Source organism: Rhineura floridana, chromosome 9 (assembly GCF_030035675.1).
Source record: "Rhineura floridana isolate rRhiFlo1 chromosome 9, rRhiFlo1.hap2, whole genome shotgun sequence".
In the NCBI taxonomy this organism is placed as follows: domain Eukaryota; kingdom Metazoa; phylum Chordata; class Lepidosauria; order Squamata; family Rhineuridae; genus Rhineura; species Rhineura floridana.
In genome coordinates, this window is record NC_084488.1 from 76,636,964 (window position 1) to 76,649,132 (window position 12,169).

A 12,169-nucleotide genomic window follows, 5' to 3' on the forward strand; every position below is an offset into this window, starting at 1 on the left:
TGGCTCCCCAGTGAGATGTCAAAAACCGATCAATCTGGCAAATCTCTTTTAAACAGCAACAATTTAAGTCAAGTAAAAGAAAAATATAGAAAGAAGGGTGCTTGCCTGTAAGTGCGTTCTCTCTTAGAAGATAAGATGAACGTTCGCTTTTCCAGATAGAGCTTGTTGTTAAAAATCCGTCCCACCTTCGTCGGCTGGACCTCGTCCCATAAATTAATGAGATCTGGTCGTCCCAACAAAAATAGGCTTTGAGGTTAATCTCTTCGTTTCTCCCTACCCGGGAGAAGTTTAATCAGTCAAAAAAAGAAAAAATCTGACTGATATATCTGAATAAGCTTCTTTTGAGGCAGGAGCCCGTCTCAAAAGCAGGCACAGGCTAAGTCACCCTTCCCGGAAGTCCTCAGTCTCTCATTTTTCCAATCTTAAATTAAGATTGCCTTTAGCAGGTTGTAAACTTTTTTTAAAAAAGAAAAAGAAAAAGCCTGCATGAAAATTTATATGAATTGTGTGAATTTCTCCTAACAAACTCATTTTAGCACACAATTTTCCCTAATACAACACATTTTTGCAAGCAATTTTCCCTAATATACTTTTTGTACCTTAATTTCACTAATAGATTCCTAATGCATTCCTGCATTGAACAGGGGGTTGGACTCGATGGCATTATAGGCCCCGTCCAACTCAACAATGATGTTATGAGGATACACGCTAGGATTGCAAGGTCAGAAGCATTCCAAACCCTGAGATTTCAGGGGTGGGTCCTAGTGATGTAATGGGGACGGGCCCTAGTAATGTCATTAAGCATGGTACATTAAGCATCAACCACAGTTGCTTGGAGCATACCACTCAAACAAACAAACAAAAACTCTCTAATGAGGGTGTTTCCAGGTCCAGCTGAAGTAACAGGATCAGTGCTTGGTCTTAGAGGAGAGCATTGATATAGTGAGCATAACGGAGACCTGGTGGAATGGAGAAAACCAGTGGGATATGGTTATCCCTGGATATAAACTATATCGGAAGGACAGGGAAGGACGTATTGGTGGCGGAGTCGCTCTATACGTGAAAGAAGGCATTGAATCCAGCAAGCTCGAAACCCCAAAAGAGGCAGACTCCTCCACAGAATCGTTGTGGGTGGTGATACCATGCCCCAGGAGGGACTTAATACTGGGAACAATCTATGGTCCCCCTGATCAAAATGCTCAGGGAGACCTTGAGATGAGATATGAAATTGAGGAAGCATCCAAACTAGGAAATGTGGTAGTAATGGGTGACTTCAACTACCCGGACATAGACTGGCTGCATATGTGTTCCAGTCATGACAAAGAAGCAAAGTTTCTAGATATTCTAAATGACTATTCCCTAGACCAGTTGGTCATGGAACCAACCAGAGGGACGGCAACCCTGGACTTAATCCTCAGTGGGGACCGGGACCTGGTGCGAGATGTAAGTGTTGTTGAAACGATTGGGAGCAGTGACCACAGTGCTATTAAATTAAACATACATGTAACTGGCCAATTGCCAAGAAAATCCAACACGGTCACATTTGACTTCAAAAGAGGAAACTTCACAAAAATGAGGGGATTGGTAAAAAGAAAGCTGAAAAACAAAGTCCAGAGGGTCACATCACTCAAAAATGCTTGGAAGTTGTTTAAAAACACTATATTAGAAGCTCAACTGGAGTGCATACCGCAGATCAGAAAAGGTACCGCCAGGGCCAAGAAGATGCCAGCATGGTTAACGAGCAAAGTCAAGGAAGCTCTTAGAGGCAAAAAGTCTTCCTTCAAAAAATGGAAGTCTTGTCCAAATGAAGAAAATAAAAAAGAACACAAACTCTGGCAAAAGAAATGCAAGAAGACAATAAGGGATGCTAAAAAAGAATTTGAGGAACACATTGCTAAGAACATAAAAACCAACAACAAAAAATTCTATAAATACATTCAAAGCAGGAGACCATCTAGGGAGACAATTGGACCCTTGGATGATAAGGGAGTCAAAGGTGTACTAAAGAATGATAAGGAGATTGCAGAGAAGCTAAATGAATTCTTTGCATCTGTCTTCACAGTGGAAGATATAGGGCAGATCCCTGAACCTGAACTAACATTTGCAGGAAGGGATTCTGAGGAACTGAGACAAATAGTGGTAATGAGAGAGGAAGTTCTAAGCTTAATGGACAATATAAAAACTGACAAATCACCAGGCCCAGATGGCATCCACCCGAGAGTTCTCAAAGAGCTCAAAGGTGAAATTGCTGAACTGCTAACTAAAATATGTAACTTGTCCCTTGGGTCCTCCTCCGCGCCTGAGGACTGGAAAGTGGCAAATGTAACGCCAATCTTCAAAAAGGGATCCAGAGGGGATCCCGGAAATTACAGGCCAGTTAGCTTAACTTCTGTCCCTGGAAAACTGGTAGAAAGTATTATTAAAGCTAGATTAACTAAGCACATAGAAGAACAAGCCTTGCTGAAGCAGAGCCAGCATGGCTTCTGCAAGGGAAAGTCCTGTCTCAGTAACCTATTAGAATTCTTTGAGAGTGTCAACAAGCATATAGATAGAGGTGATCCAGTGGACATAGTGTACTTAGACTTTCAAAAAGCGTTTGACAAGGTACCTCACCAAAGGCTTCTTTGGAAGCTTCGCAGTCATGGAATAAGAGGAGAGGTCCTCTTGTGGATAAGGAATTGGTTAAGAAGCAGAAAGCAGAGAGTAGGAATAAACGGACAGTTCTCCCAATGGAGGGCTGTAGAAAGTGGAGTCCCTCAAGGATCGGTATTGGGACCTGTACTTTTCAACTTGTTCATTAATGACCTAGAATTAGGAGTGAGCAGTGAAGTGGCCAAATTTGCTGATGACACTAAATTGTTCAGGGTTGTTAAAACAAAAAGGGATTGCGAAGAGCTCCAAAAAGACCTCTCCAAACTGAGTGAATGGGCAGAAAAATGGCAAATGCAATTCAATATAAACAAGTGTAAAATTATGCATATTGGAGCAAAAAATCTTAATTTCACATATACGCTCATGGGGTCTGAACTGGCGGTGACCGACCAGGAGAAAGACCTCGGGGTTGTAATGGACAGCACGATGAAAATGTCGACCCAGTGTGCGGCAGCTGTGAAAAAGGCAAATTCCATGCTAGCGATAATTAGGAAAGGTATTGAAAATAAAACAGCTGATATCATCATGCCATTGTATAAATCTATGGTGCGGCCGCATTTGGAATACTGTGTACAGTTCTGGTCGCCTCATCTCAAAAAGGATATTATAGAGTTGGAAAAGGTTCAGAAGAGGGCAACCAGAATGATCAAGGGGATGGAGCGACTCCCTTACGAGGAAAGGTTGCAGCATTTGGGGCTTTTTAGTTTAGAGAAAAGGCGGGTCAGAGGAGACATGATAGAAGTGTATAAAATTATGCATGGCATTGAGAAAGTGGATAGAGAAAAGTTCTTCTCCCTCTCTCATAATACTAGAACTTGTGGACATTCAAAGAAGCTGAATGTTGGAAGATTCAGGACAGACAAAAGGAAGTACTTCTTTACTCAGCGCATAGTTAAACTATGGAGTTTACTCCCACAAGATGCAGTAATGGCCACCAGCTTGGACGGCTTTAAAAGAAGATTAGACAAATTCATGGAGGACAGGGCTATCAATGGCTACTAGCCATGATGGCTGTGCTGTGCCACCCTAGTCAGAGGCAGCATGCTTCTGAAAACCAGTTGCCGGAAGCCTCAGGAGGGGAGAGTGTTCTTGCACTCGGGTCCTGCTTGCGGGCTTCCCCCAGGAACCTGGTTGGCCACTGTGAGAACAGGATGCTGGACTAGATGGGCCACTGGCCTGATCCAGCAGGCTCTTCTTATGTTCTTATGTTCTTATGTTCTTATTCCTTCTCACCTGCTTAGAAAGCCTGGGTAACGAACATTTACTCTAGTTTACTTGCTTCTGCTAAGAAGGGTTTAAGTGCCCTCTGACCAGGCCAGTCACCAGAAGGCCTTTGTAGGAAGGAAGCCTAGTATTGTGGATATGTTAGATGGGAGCACTCAGGAATAAAGATGGATGCCCTTGAAGTCTGCGATTCTAGACACATTTACTAACGGACTAAGCCCCATAGTAAGGGACTTACTGTTCAGTACATATGGTTAGGATTGTGCTGTTAGTAAGGCTTGACTAGGGATCCTCTGCAACTGTATCCATCTCAATGCAAGTTTGGCAACCCACTGCCTAGAATGCCCTGCCTGCCTTTTAAAGTCACTGCTCCAAACATCTTTACAAACTTGACTCTTCACTGTGGAAAGAGGTTTGAGAAATGAGTAAGAGTTAAGAAGATTATCTACTCTTTCCTGCCTACTCTGTGGGCAGCTATAAACTCACTTTGACAGCCAACACAATTCCAGTGAATAATAATTGACAGGGAGAAAACACACATGGTTTGGTCTACCTTCACAGGCAGAAGATTGGGAACAACAGCAATTGAAGCCACACTTCCCAGTATGTGAATTCTCTTTTACCACTATTGGGCAAGAAACAAACCATCATGCAAATAACAAGGTGCATCATCAGTGGGTTTAAGGGATTTGAACTGACCACATGGAACCACTGTTGTTGCTTGCATGGATGTAAGGGAGTAAGGTCAGAGGTAAATGAAATGCAAATAGAAAAAGAAAAGACTGTGATTTTCTAAATGCAATACCATACCAACCACAATAAGATTCTTATGAGTAAGACAGAAAACTCAGCACCCATAACCAGTCAGGTTTCCGAACCAAAACTAAAAAAATCCTGGCAGCCAGTCAGCAAAGGTCACACAAATCCCCATGTAGCACAACCTGATCCAGTGGCTGCAGTTGGTGCAGAATGCTGTTCCACGATTGCTGACATAAGACCCTATCAGCACATAATACCACTGCTCTGAAATCTGCATTGAACTCTTTCATTGTACTAATTTTGGCACCTGCTAAAAATATTTTAGTTTAGGCAAGCCTAACCAGGTATGTAGAAGCTATTATGTTTTTAAACTGTTTTTAACTCATTGTTGTTTTTATTCTTTATAATGTTTTTAAATACCTGTCTTTAACTGCTTTTGCCAATAATTTTATTGCATTAATTCCTTCTATAAACTGTTTTGATGTGTTTCTTTTACAATAAAGTGGTATATAAATGTTGTAAATAAAATACATAAATTTTGGAGTCACTGTGGCCCTTGGGTCTCTTTCCTCTTTTAGGCACAAAGTAATCCGCCTTCTACTGAGTCAGGCCATTTGATACAATCTAGCTCAGTACTGATGACATGGACTAGCACTGGCTCTCCTGGATTTCTGGCAATAGTCTTTTCCAGAGATTGAAGTTTGGACCTTTGCATGCAAAGCATGTGCCCTACCACTGAGCTACAGCCCTTTTCAATTCACTAATGAATGCATAGCATACTAGGGCAGATCCACACCATACATTCAAAGCACATTCAAAATACATTTGAAGCACATGAATTCCACCACAGAATCCTGGGAACTGTAGCTTGTTAAGGGTGGTGGGAACTATAACTGTGAGGACGAAACTACACTTCCCATGATTCTTTAGTCTTCTTAAAGTCATGCACTTTAAATGCAAGGTGAATGTACTTGAAATGTATTATGTGGATCTGCATTGCTTCATAAACTTTGCCTGCATAGAAATCATTTTAATTAATTTTTAAAATGGAAATAAGCTACAAAATTCACTGCATGACCATGCGCTACACACCATCTCTCAGCCTAATATGCCCCTCAGACTGAAAACAACAGAGGGGGACCATGGCCACCCAAAGGAAGAAGGGCACACTTAAAATTTACAGGAAATAATAATTCATAAATTATAATTTACAACCATAGTGTGAAATCAGTTACATATGAAGACATGAAGAAATATTTATATAAGCATGAATGTCAAAGATAATTATTATTTACACAACCTGTAAAGATATTTATAGTGCAATCCTATGCATGTTTACTCAGAAGCAAGTCCCAATGCATTTGATGGGACTTACTCAGACAGGGAAGCACGCACAGGACTGCAATTCAGTGAAAAAGAACTTCATTCACCCAGTCCAAAATTCAGAATCATGCCACTTTAAGTTGTTTTGCAACACTTTTATACTTGTTTTATGGTTATTGGATTTTAAATGACTTTATTTCTTGTTGTGAGCTGCCTTGGTTTCCAACCCTACCTCACAGGTACTGTTACTGGAGATGTAAAAATACATACACCCCACATAATAGTTTATTGTCAAAATCAGTTGGCCATTACAGAACTCTCTTTTTTAAAAAGTATTAGTTTCCTGCCAAATAAAAGCAGTGGTGCCTAAGTAAGTCCTGCCTAACTGCTTAAAAAGAAGGATCAGAGGGGGAGAGAAAGATTTACAACACATTCCTTTTCTATGTTTACTCAAAAGCCCCATGGATTTTCAGCACAATCCTAACCACATTTACTCAAAAGTAAGTCCTACTGAATTCAATGGGGTGAACTCTTAGGTGTGTGGAATTTGCATTGCAGCTTTACTCCTAGAAAAGCTTCATATTGGGAAGGTTTTCAAAACAGGTTATGAATAAGACAAATAAACTGCTCTCTTCCAGTAAAATTTAAACTTGTTTGACTCCTTAATTTAAAAAGTATAACACTGCAGCATGTACACTTTTTAAAACCACAGTCCAAACATTATTTGAAAGATAAAATGTATAATATGCCATTTTTGCAAGTAATTAAAAAACCAGCATGCACACTTTTATTATAACTAAATCTGTTTACTGTGTATGCCCACCAAGATCCTGCTTTGATGTGCTGTTGTAGTGCAATCCTATGCATGTTTACTCAGAAGCAAGTCCCAATCCTGTACAGAGAAAGTACTCTTTATTCTGCTGAAAGCTATATATTTACTGAATTCCTGATGTGAGACAAGGAGGAAGAGGAAACTGTTCTCACAACTTGAAATGGGGTTTAGGTATTACCTGGGGTTCAACAAATCTTGTCAATCACAACCCAGACTTCACTTATTGGCTAAAAAACTAAAAGGGCAGGGATTAGAGCAGTTGGTACTAAAAGAATTGCGGGGGAGGCAGCTGACATTTTTGTTTATTTCTTTTGAACCAGACACCTAGAAACTTATTTTTTTAAAAAATGAAAGCTAAGAGTCTAGAGATTAAGCTGATTCATCCAGAGAGAATCCCCCAAAACCGGAGTGTCCGAGCAAAAACTGGACGTCTGGCAACCCTAATACACACACATTTGTGTGCACCTTCCCCTAATATATGCATTTTTGTATATAGTTTTTGGTTGGAAACTGCATCACACAATTCAAAGAAGTGCATATTTTATTTATTTATTTATAGAATTTATTAGTCGCCCATCTGGCTGGTTATCCAGCCACTCTGGGCGACGTACAACATAAAAACATACAAATTACATTAGAGCATTAAAAATCTCAAACAATAATAAAACCTAACCCACCCCAAAAGCCTGCCTGAAGAGCCAGGTCTTCAAGGCCCGGCGGAAACTCATCATAGAAGGGGCATGGCGGAGATCATTTGGGAGGGAGTTCCACAGGGTGGGGGCCCCAATTGAAAAAGCCCTCTCTCTAGTCCTCACCAGTTTGGCTATTTTGACTGATGGGATGGAGAGAAGGTCTTTTGAGGCTGATCTTGTTGGCGGCATAGCTGATGATGCTGGAGGTGCTCCTTTAGATAGACTGGGCCGAAACCGTATAGGGTTTTAAAGGTCAAAACCAACACCTTGAATTGGGCCCGGTAAGCAACTGGTAACCAGTTGAAAGAAAACATTTTGTAACCATTTTGTAACTGGTAACTGGTAACCATTTTGAAAGAAACCATTTTGTAACCATTTTGTAACTGGTAACCATTTTGAAGGATATTTATGTTTTGATTGACATATTGGTTTAGAAAGTAAGAAGTAGGTTTGCAGTAACTTATGAACTAAATGAATGTCTTCTCCATCATTTTTAGCCTTTCTTTCTCTTTCTTTCTTTCTTTCTTTCTTTCTTTCTTTCTTTCTTTCTTTCTTTCTTTCTTTCTTTCTTTCTTTCTTTCTTTCTTTCTTTCTTTCTTTCTTTCTTTCTTATTATTATTATGTTTATTTTTCTAGTCAAAGGCCATGATAGTGGAGAAAGAACATTGCTGTGCTTTCTGCCCTCACTCTGAATGAGTGCCACATTCCATCTCTACAGCAATTTTTTTGGGGGTGTGTGTGTGAAACACACCTGTGAGTTTAGTCTCCCAACTGGCATAACTTCCAAAAAATTTTTAAAACCCTTTAAAATAATTCATGGAACAGTGTTATTTGTGTATAATAACATATGAACCTATTTAAGTTGGTAGTAGCAAGTTAATGAACAAACAGTGTAGTCTTCAATATTTGCTCCTTGCTTGCTTATTTATTAGTGTTTCCATTCTTTCATTATAGTCTGCTCTAGTTTCATAGTTAATATCATTTATTTTTCATGGCACTTTTTAGGGGCATGAACATTTGACTTTTTTCTTTTACTTATTTCTTTTCTTTATTTAGTGAATACTAGTAGCTACTGAAGACCCTTTATCAACCTGGCATTTAGAAGTAGAAGTGAATTATTAGAAGCCAAAAAATAGACATTTTTTCCTAGTTCTTGCATACCAAGTTTTCATTTCACTCACCTCTTATTCTTCATTACATGTTTTATATTTTTTAGCCTTTGCAAGCTATTTGATTCTTAGAATGTTTACCTAATGTATAGTGGGTTAATATAAAATTAAATTAAGCTTGATGGTATAGGTATGCACCCAAACTTCCATGTAATTTATATAAATCCATAAACTAGTACATTAATGTAAAGGGCATCAGGATCTCAAAAGAATGGCTGACCTTTGATGCTAGAAACCATAAGAGGTTTCTTCAGTTTCTGGATAATGTATCATGCAGGCTTTTCACCAGACATTTCCATGCTGAAATGATTTTTTTTTAAAAAAAGCCCACCAAGGAAGGGAAGCAGGTTTTGTAAAAACCAGGGCTGTGGAGTCGGAGTCGGAGAGTCGGAGTCGGGAGCAATTTTGGGTGGAGTCGGAGTCGGTAGAAATGTACTGACTCAGACTCCTATTCCAACTCCGACTCCTTCATAAATGGCAAATGTATATTAACTAGTAATAACAAATTTACTGTAGTAAAATGGTAGCACAAGGCATTTCATCACCACCACTTGAATCCAGAGCTTGGAAAAGTTACTTTTTTGAACTACAACTCCCACGAGCCCAATCCCTGGGGCTGATGGGAGTTGTAGTTTAAAAAAGTAACTTTTCCAAGCTCTGGATTCATGTGGTGGTGATGAAATGCCTTGTGCTACCATTTTACTACAGTAAATTTGTTATTACTAGTTAATATACCATTTTACTACAGTAAATTTGTTATTACTAGTTAATATACATTTGCCATTTATGAAGGAGTTGGAGTCGGAGAGTAGAAAAATTGAGGAGTCGGAGTCGAAGGTCTGGCGTACCGACTCCACAGCCCTGGTAAAAACCCTTTCTACCTGTTCAAAATTATTACAATTAACTATGGTTGATTGAAATAATATTAGGGGGTGGGGAGGGACATGTGTTTGGAATAGACAGTTCCAAAAGTGAATTGAATCAGAATGTGAATTGAATCTAGAGAGCCTGTGCTCTTTTTGATAGCCAGCCTTGCTACTTCTATGAAGAATCCTGAGTTCTTCAACCAGGTGACAGACTGAAAGTAGCTCATCAGCTCTGAGCACTTTTAGATGAAGCCAACTATTATTTAGATCCATCCAATGGTGACCCTACTGGATTTTTCAGCAATTTCCAACACCATTGACTATGGCATCCTTCTAAATCACATGTTTAGGGTTGGAAGGGGAGTAACATTTTATATTACTGTTGTGTGCCATCCCAATCTCTGAGTGTGAGTGGTGTGAGACTTCCAGGGGTTCATGTGCTTTCCCAGGATTCTGTTTTCTTGGAAAAAAGGCCAGCGGAGACTATGGTGTCTTATAGGATATATGGTTTTTATTTACATGTAGTCACAACCTGAGCTGAAGATGGAGGGGTTCACAGCATTATCAGTCCATCAGATCTTGCTCCCATTGGCCATAGCTTTTGGGGGTCCACAGTGCAAGCAAGCCGCTTCAGTTCCCAGCCTTTCCTCAGCCTGGAATTAGAAAAAACACAAGCTTCTCTTTGGCTCCAGGAAGGGGGGGAAGGCCTCTCTCCTGAAAATAGTTCCAACAGGATCTCTCTGGCCCAAAATCTATTCATTTTTTAATGGGCACTTGACAGACCCATTAGCTCAACCAACCACTCTATTAGATTAACAAAGGATACTAGTCTGACCAGTGGAGCAGGTAGCTTCCTGTGCAGGTACCACTTACAGGCACATAATTATAGACTAGAAAGGTCTCACAGATATCATCCAAACCCACTCCCACAATCCTATAACAGTACTTTTATTCCTATCTAACAGATTTGAGAAGGTGATGTGAGCTGATACTGTTCTCCCTGGAAACATTTATACATGGTTGCATAGAATTCCATCTTGTGCAACATCTAGAGCAGGGATGAGGAACCTCAGCACTTCTATATGGCCCCAGGACACACTCTTTGCTGGACCCACTCCACACCCTCCTTGAATGATTTTGCCTGGCTGGAACGTCCTCTTGAACCACAATAATGCATCTTGTTTTACTGGATAGAGAGGTAGGTGTGTGTGAGAGCCAGAGATATCCTGATTTTTACATGACTGGAATGGATCCCACTGTACAAAGTTGATAGTTTTCCCTTTGACCCCTGGATGTCTGCCTGCAAGGGAATGTGGCTATCTTGCTCAAAAAGGTTCATCACTCAAGACTGTTGAGTGAGGTTGTCTGGGGAGTGGGAACATAGCATTGTCAGTATGTTGATGTCGCTAGATGTATTTCTCTTTTCTTTCAACATCATGTGTGGTTGCCTCTTCTATGAATGACTTCCTGAGACCACTAACTATGAACAAACTGAAGCTCCCAGGCTGTGGTCTGAAGGCATATAAGGGCAGCTCCCTGCTGAAGCTAAGTGGGTCAGGTCTGGTCAGTGCCTGGATGGGAGACCGCCTGGGAACCATATGTAAGCCGCCTTGAGTTTCTATCATGAAAAGAAAGGTGGGGTATAAATGTAATAAATAAATAATAAATACACTCAAAGCAAAAGAAGATGGAGATGCTGATAGTGAGGGCCACATCCACCCAGAACTGTGGCATAAGTATATCCTCAATGAATTCACATTTCTTCTTACAGATCAGGTTTGCAATTGGAGTCATAGTGTTACTTTTGGATGTCCCTGCATTGGCTGTGGCATGGAGTACATGTGGTTTTTATTAAGAGCTGATTTAAGGGCTCTTACAGCTATGGATGGACAATCTATCTATTTTGGTTTCTCTCAATTTCTTGTTTTTCCAGTCTTAAATTCAGTTTGCTGCATTTCTGCATCAGTTTGTGATTTTTTAAAAAGTAAAAAATCCTCACAAAATTTTTCAGCATTTTAATCTCTCTCTCTCTCTCTCTCTCTCTCATATAATTGCAGTTTTGCCTAATCTAACATTTTCACAAGCAATTTTCTTGAATATGACAGTTTTGTATGTTATTTTCATTGATACATTTCATTGTACATTTGGGGAGGGGGTTGGAGAACTGCACTGCAAAATTTGGAGAAGTGCAAATGTCAAAGGATAGCTGCATTTTGGTTCACATATTGTTTCAAAAAGTGTGAACTGGAAGGTTCATATTAAAATATGAACCAAATCAAAATTCTCCCTCATCCCTACTTGTTGCCCAAAACCAGCCTAAACAACAACAAAAATTAAAAATCTAACTAAAATCAATAGATAATCTGCTCCTCTTGTCCAAACCATACTGACACAAGCCAAGAGATACCAGAGTTTGGGTTATTAAAAAGTCACAAACTCTGTTCTAAAAAAACACTGTTTGTTAACTCTACATATGTTAGAGCTGCTTGCACTATGCTTTCATGGAGAGGATGAGACAATGAGCTTATATCAAAAACTCACCATCATATTATTCCACTTCAGTGGATAGTTATAGATTTGGGAGCTGCAGTTGGTGAGCCCCAGTTCACATTAACTCCGGTGTTCAATATTGCAGTGATACATTGCTATAGA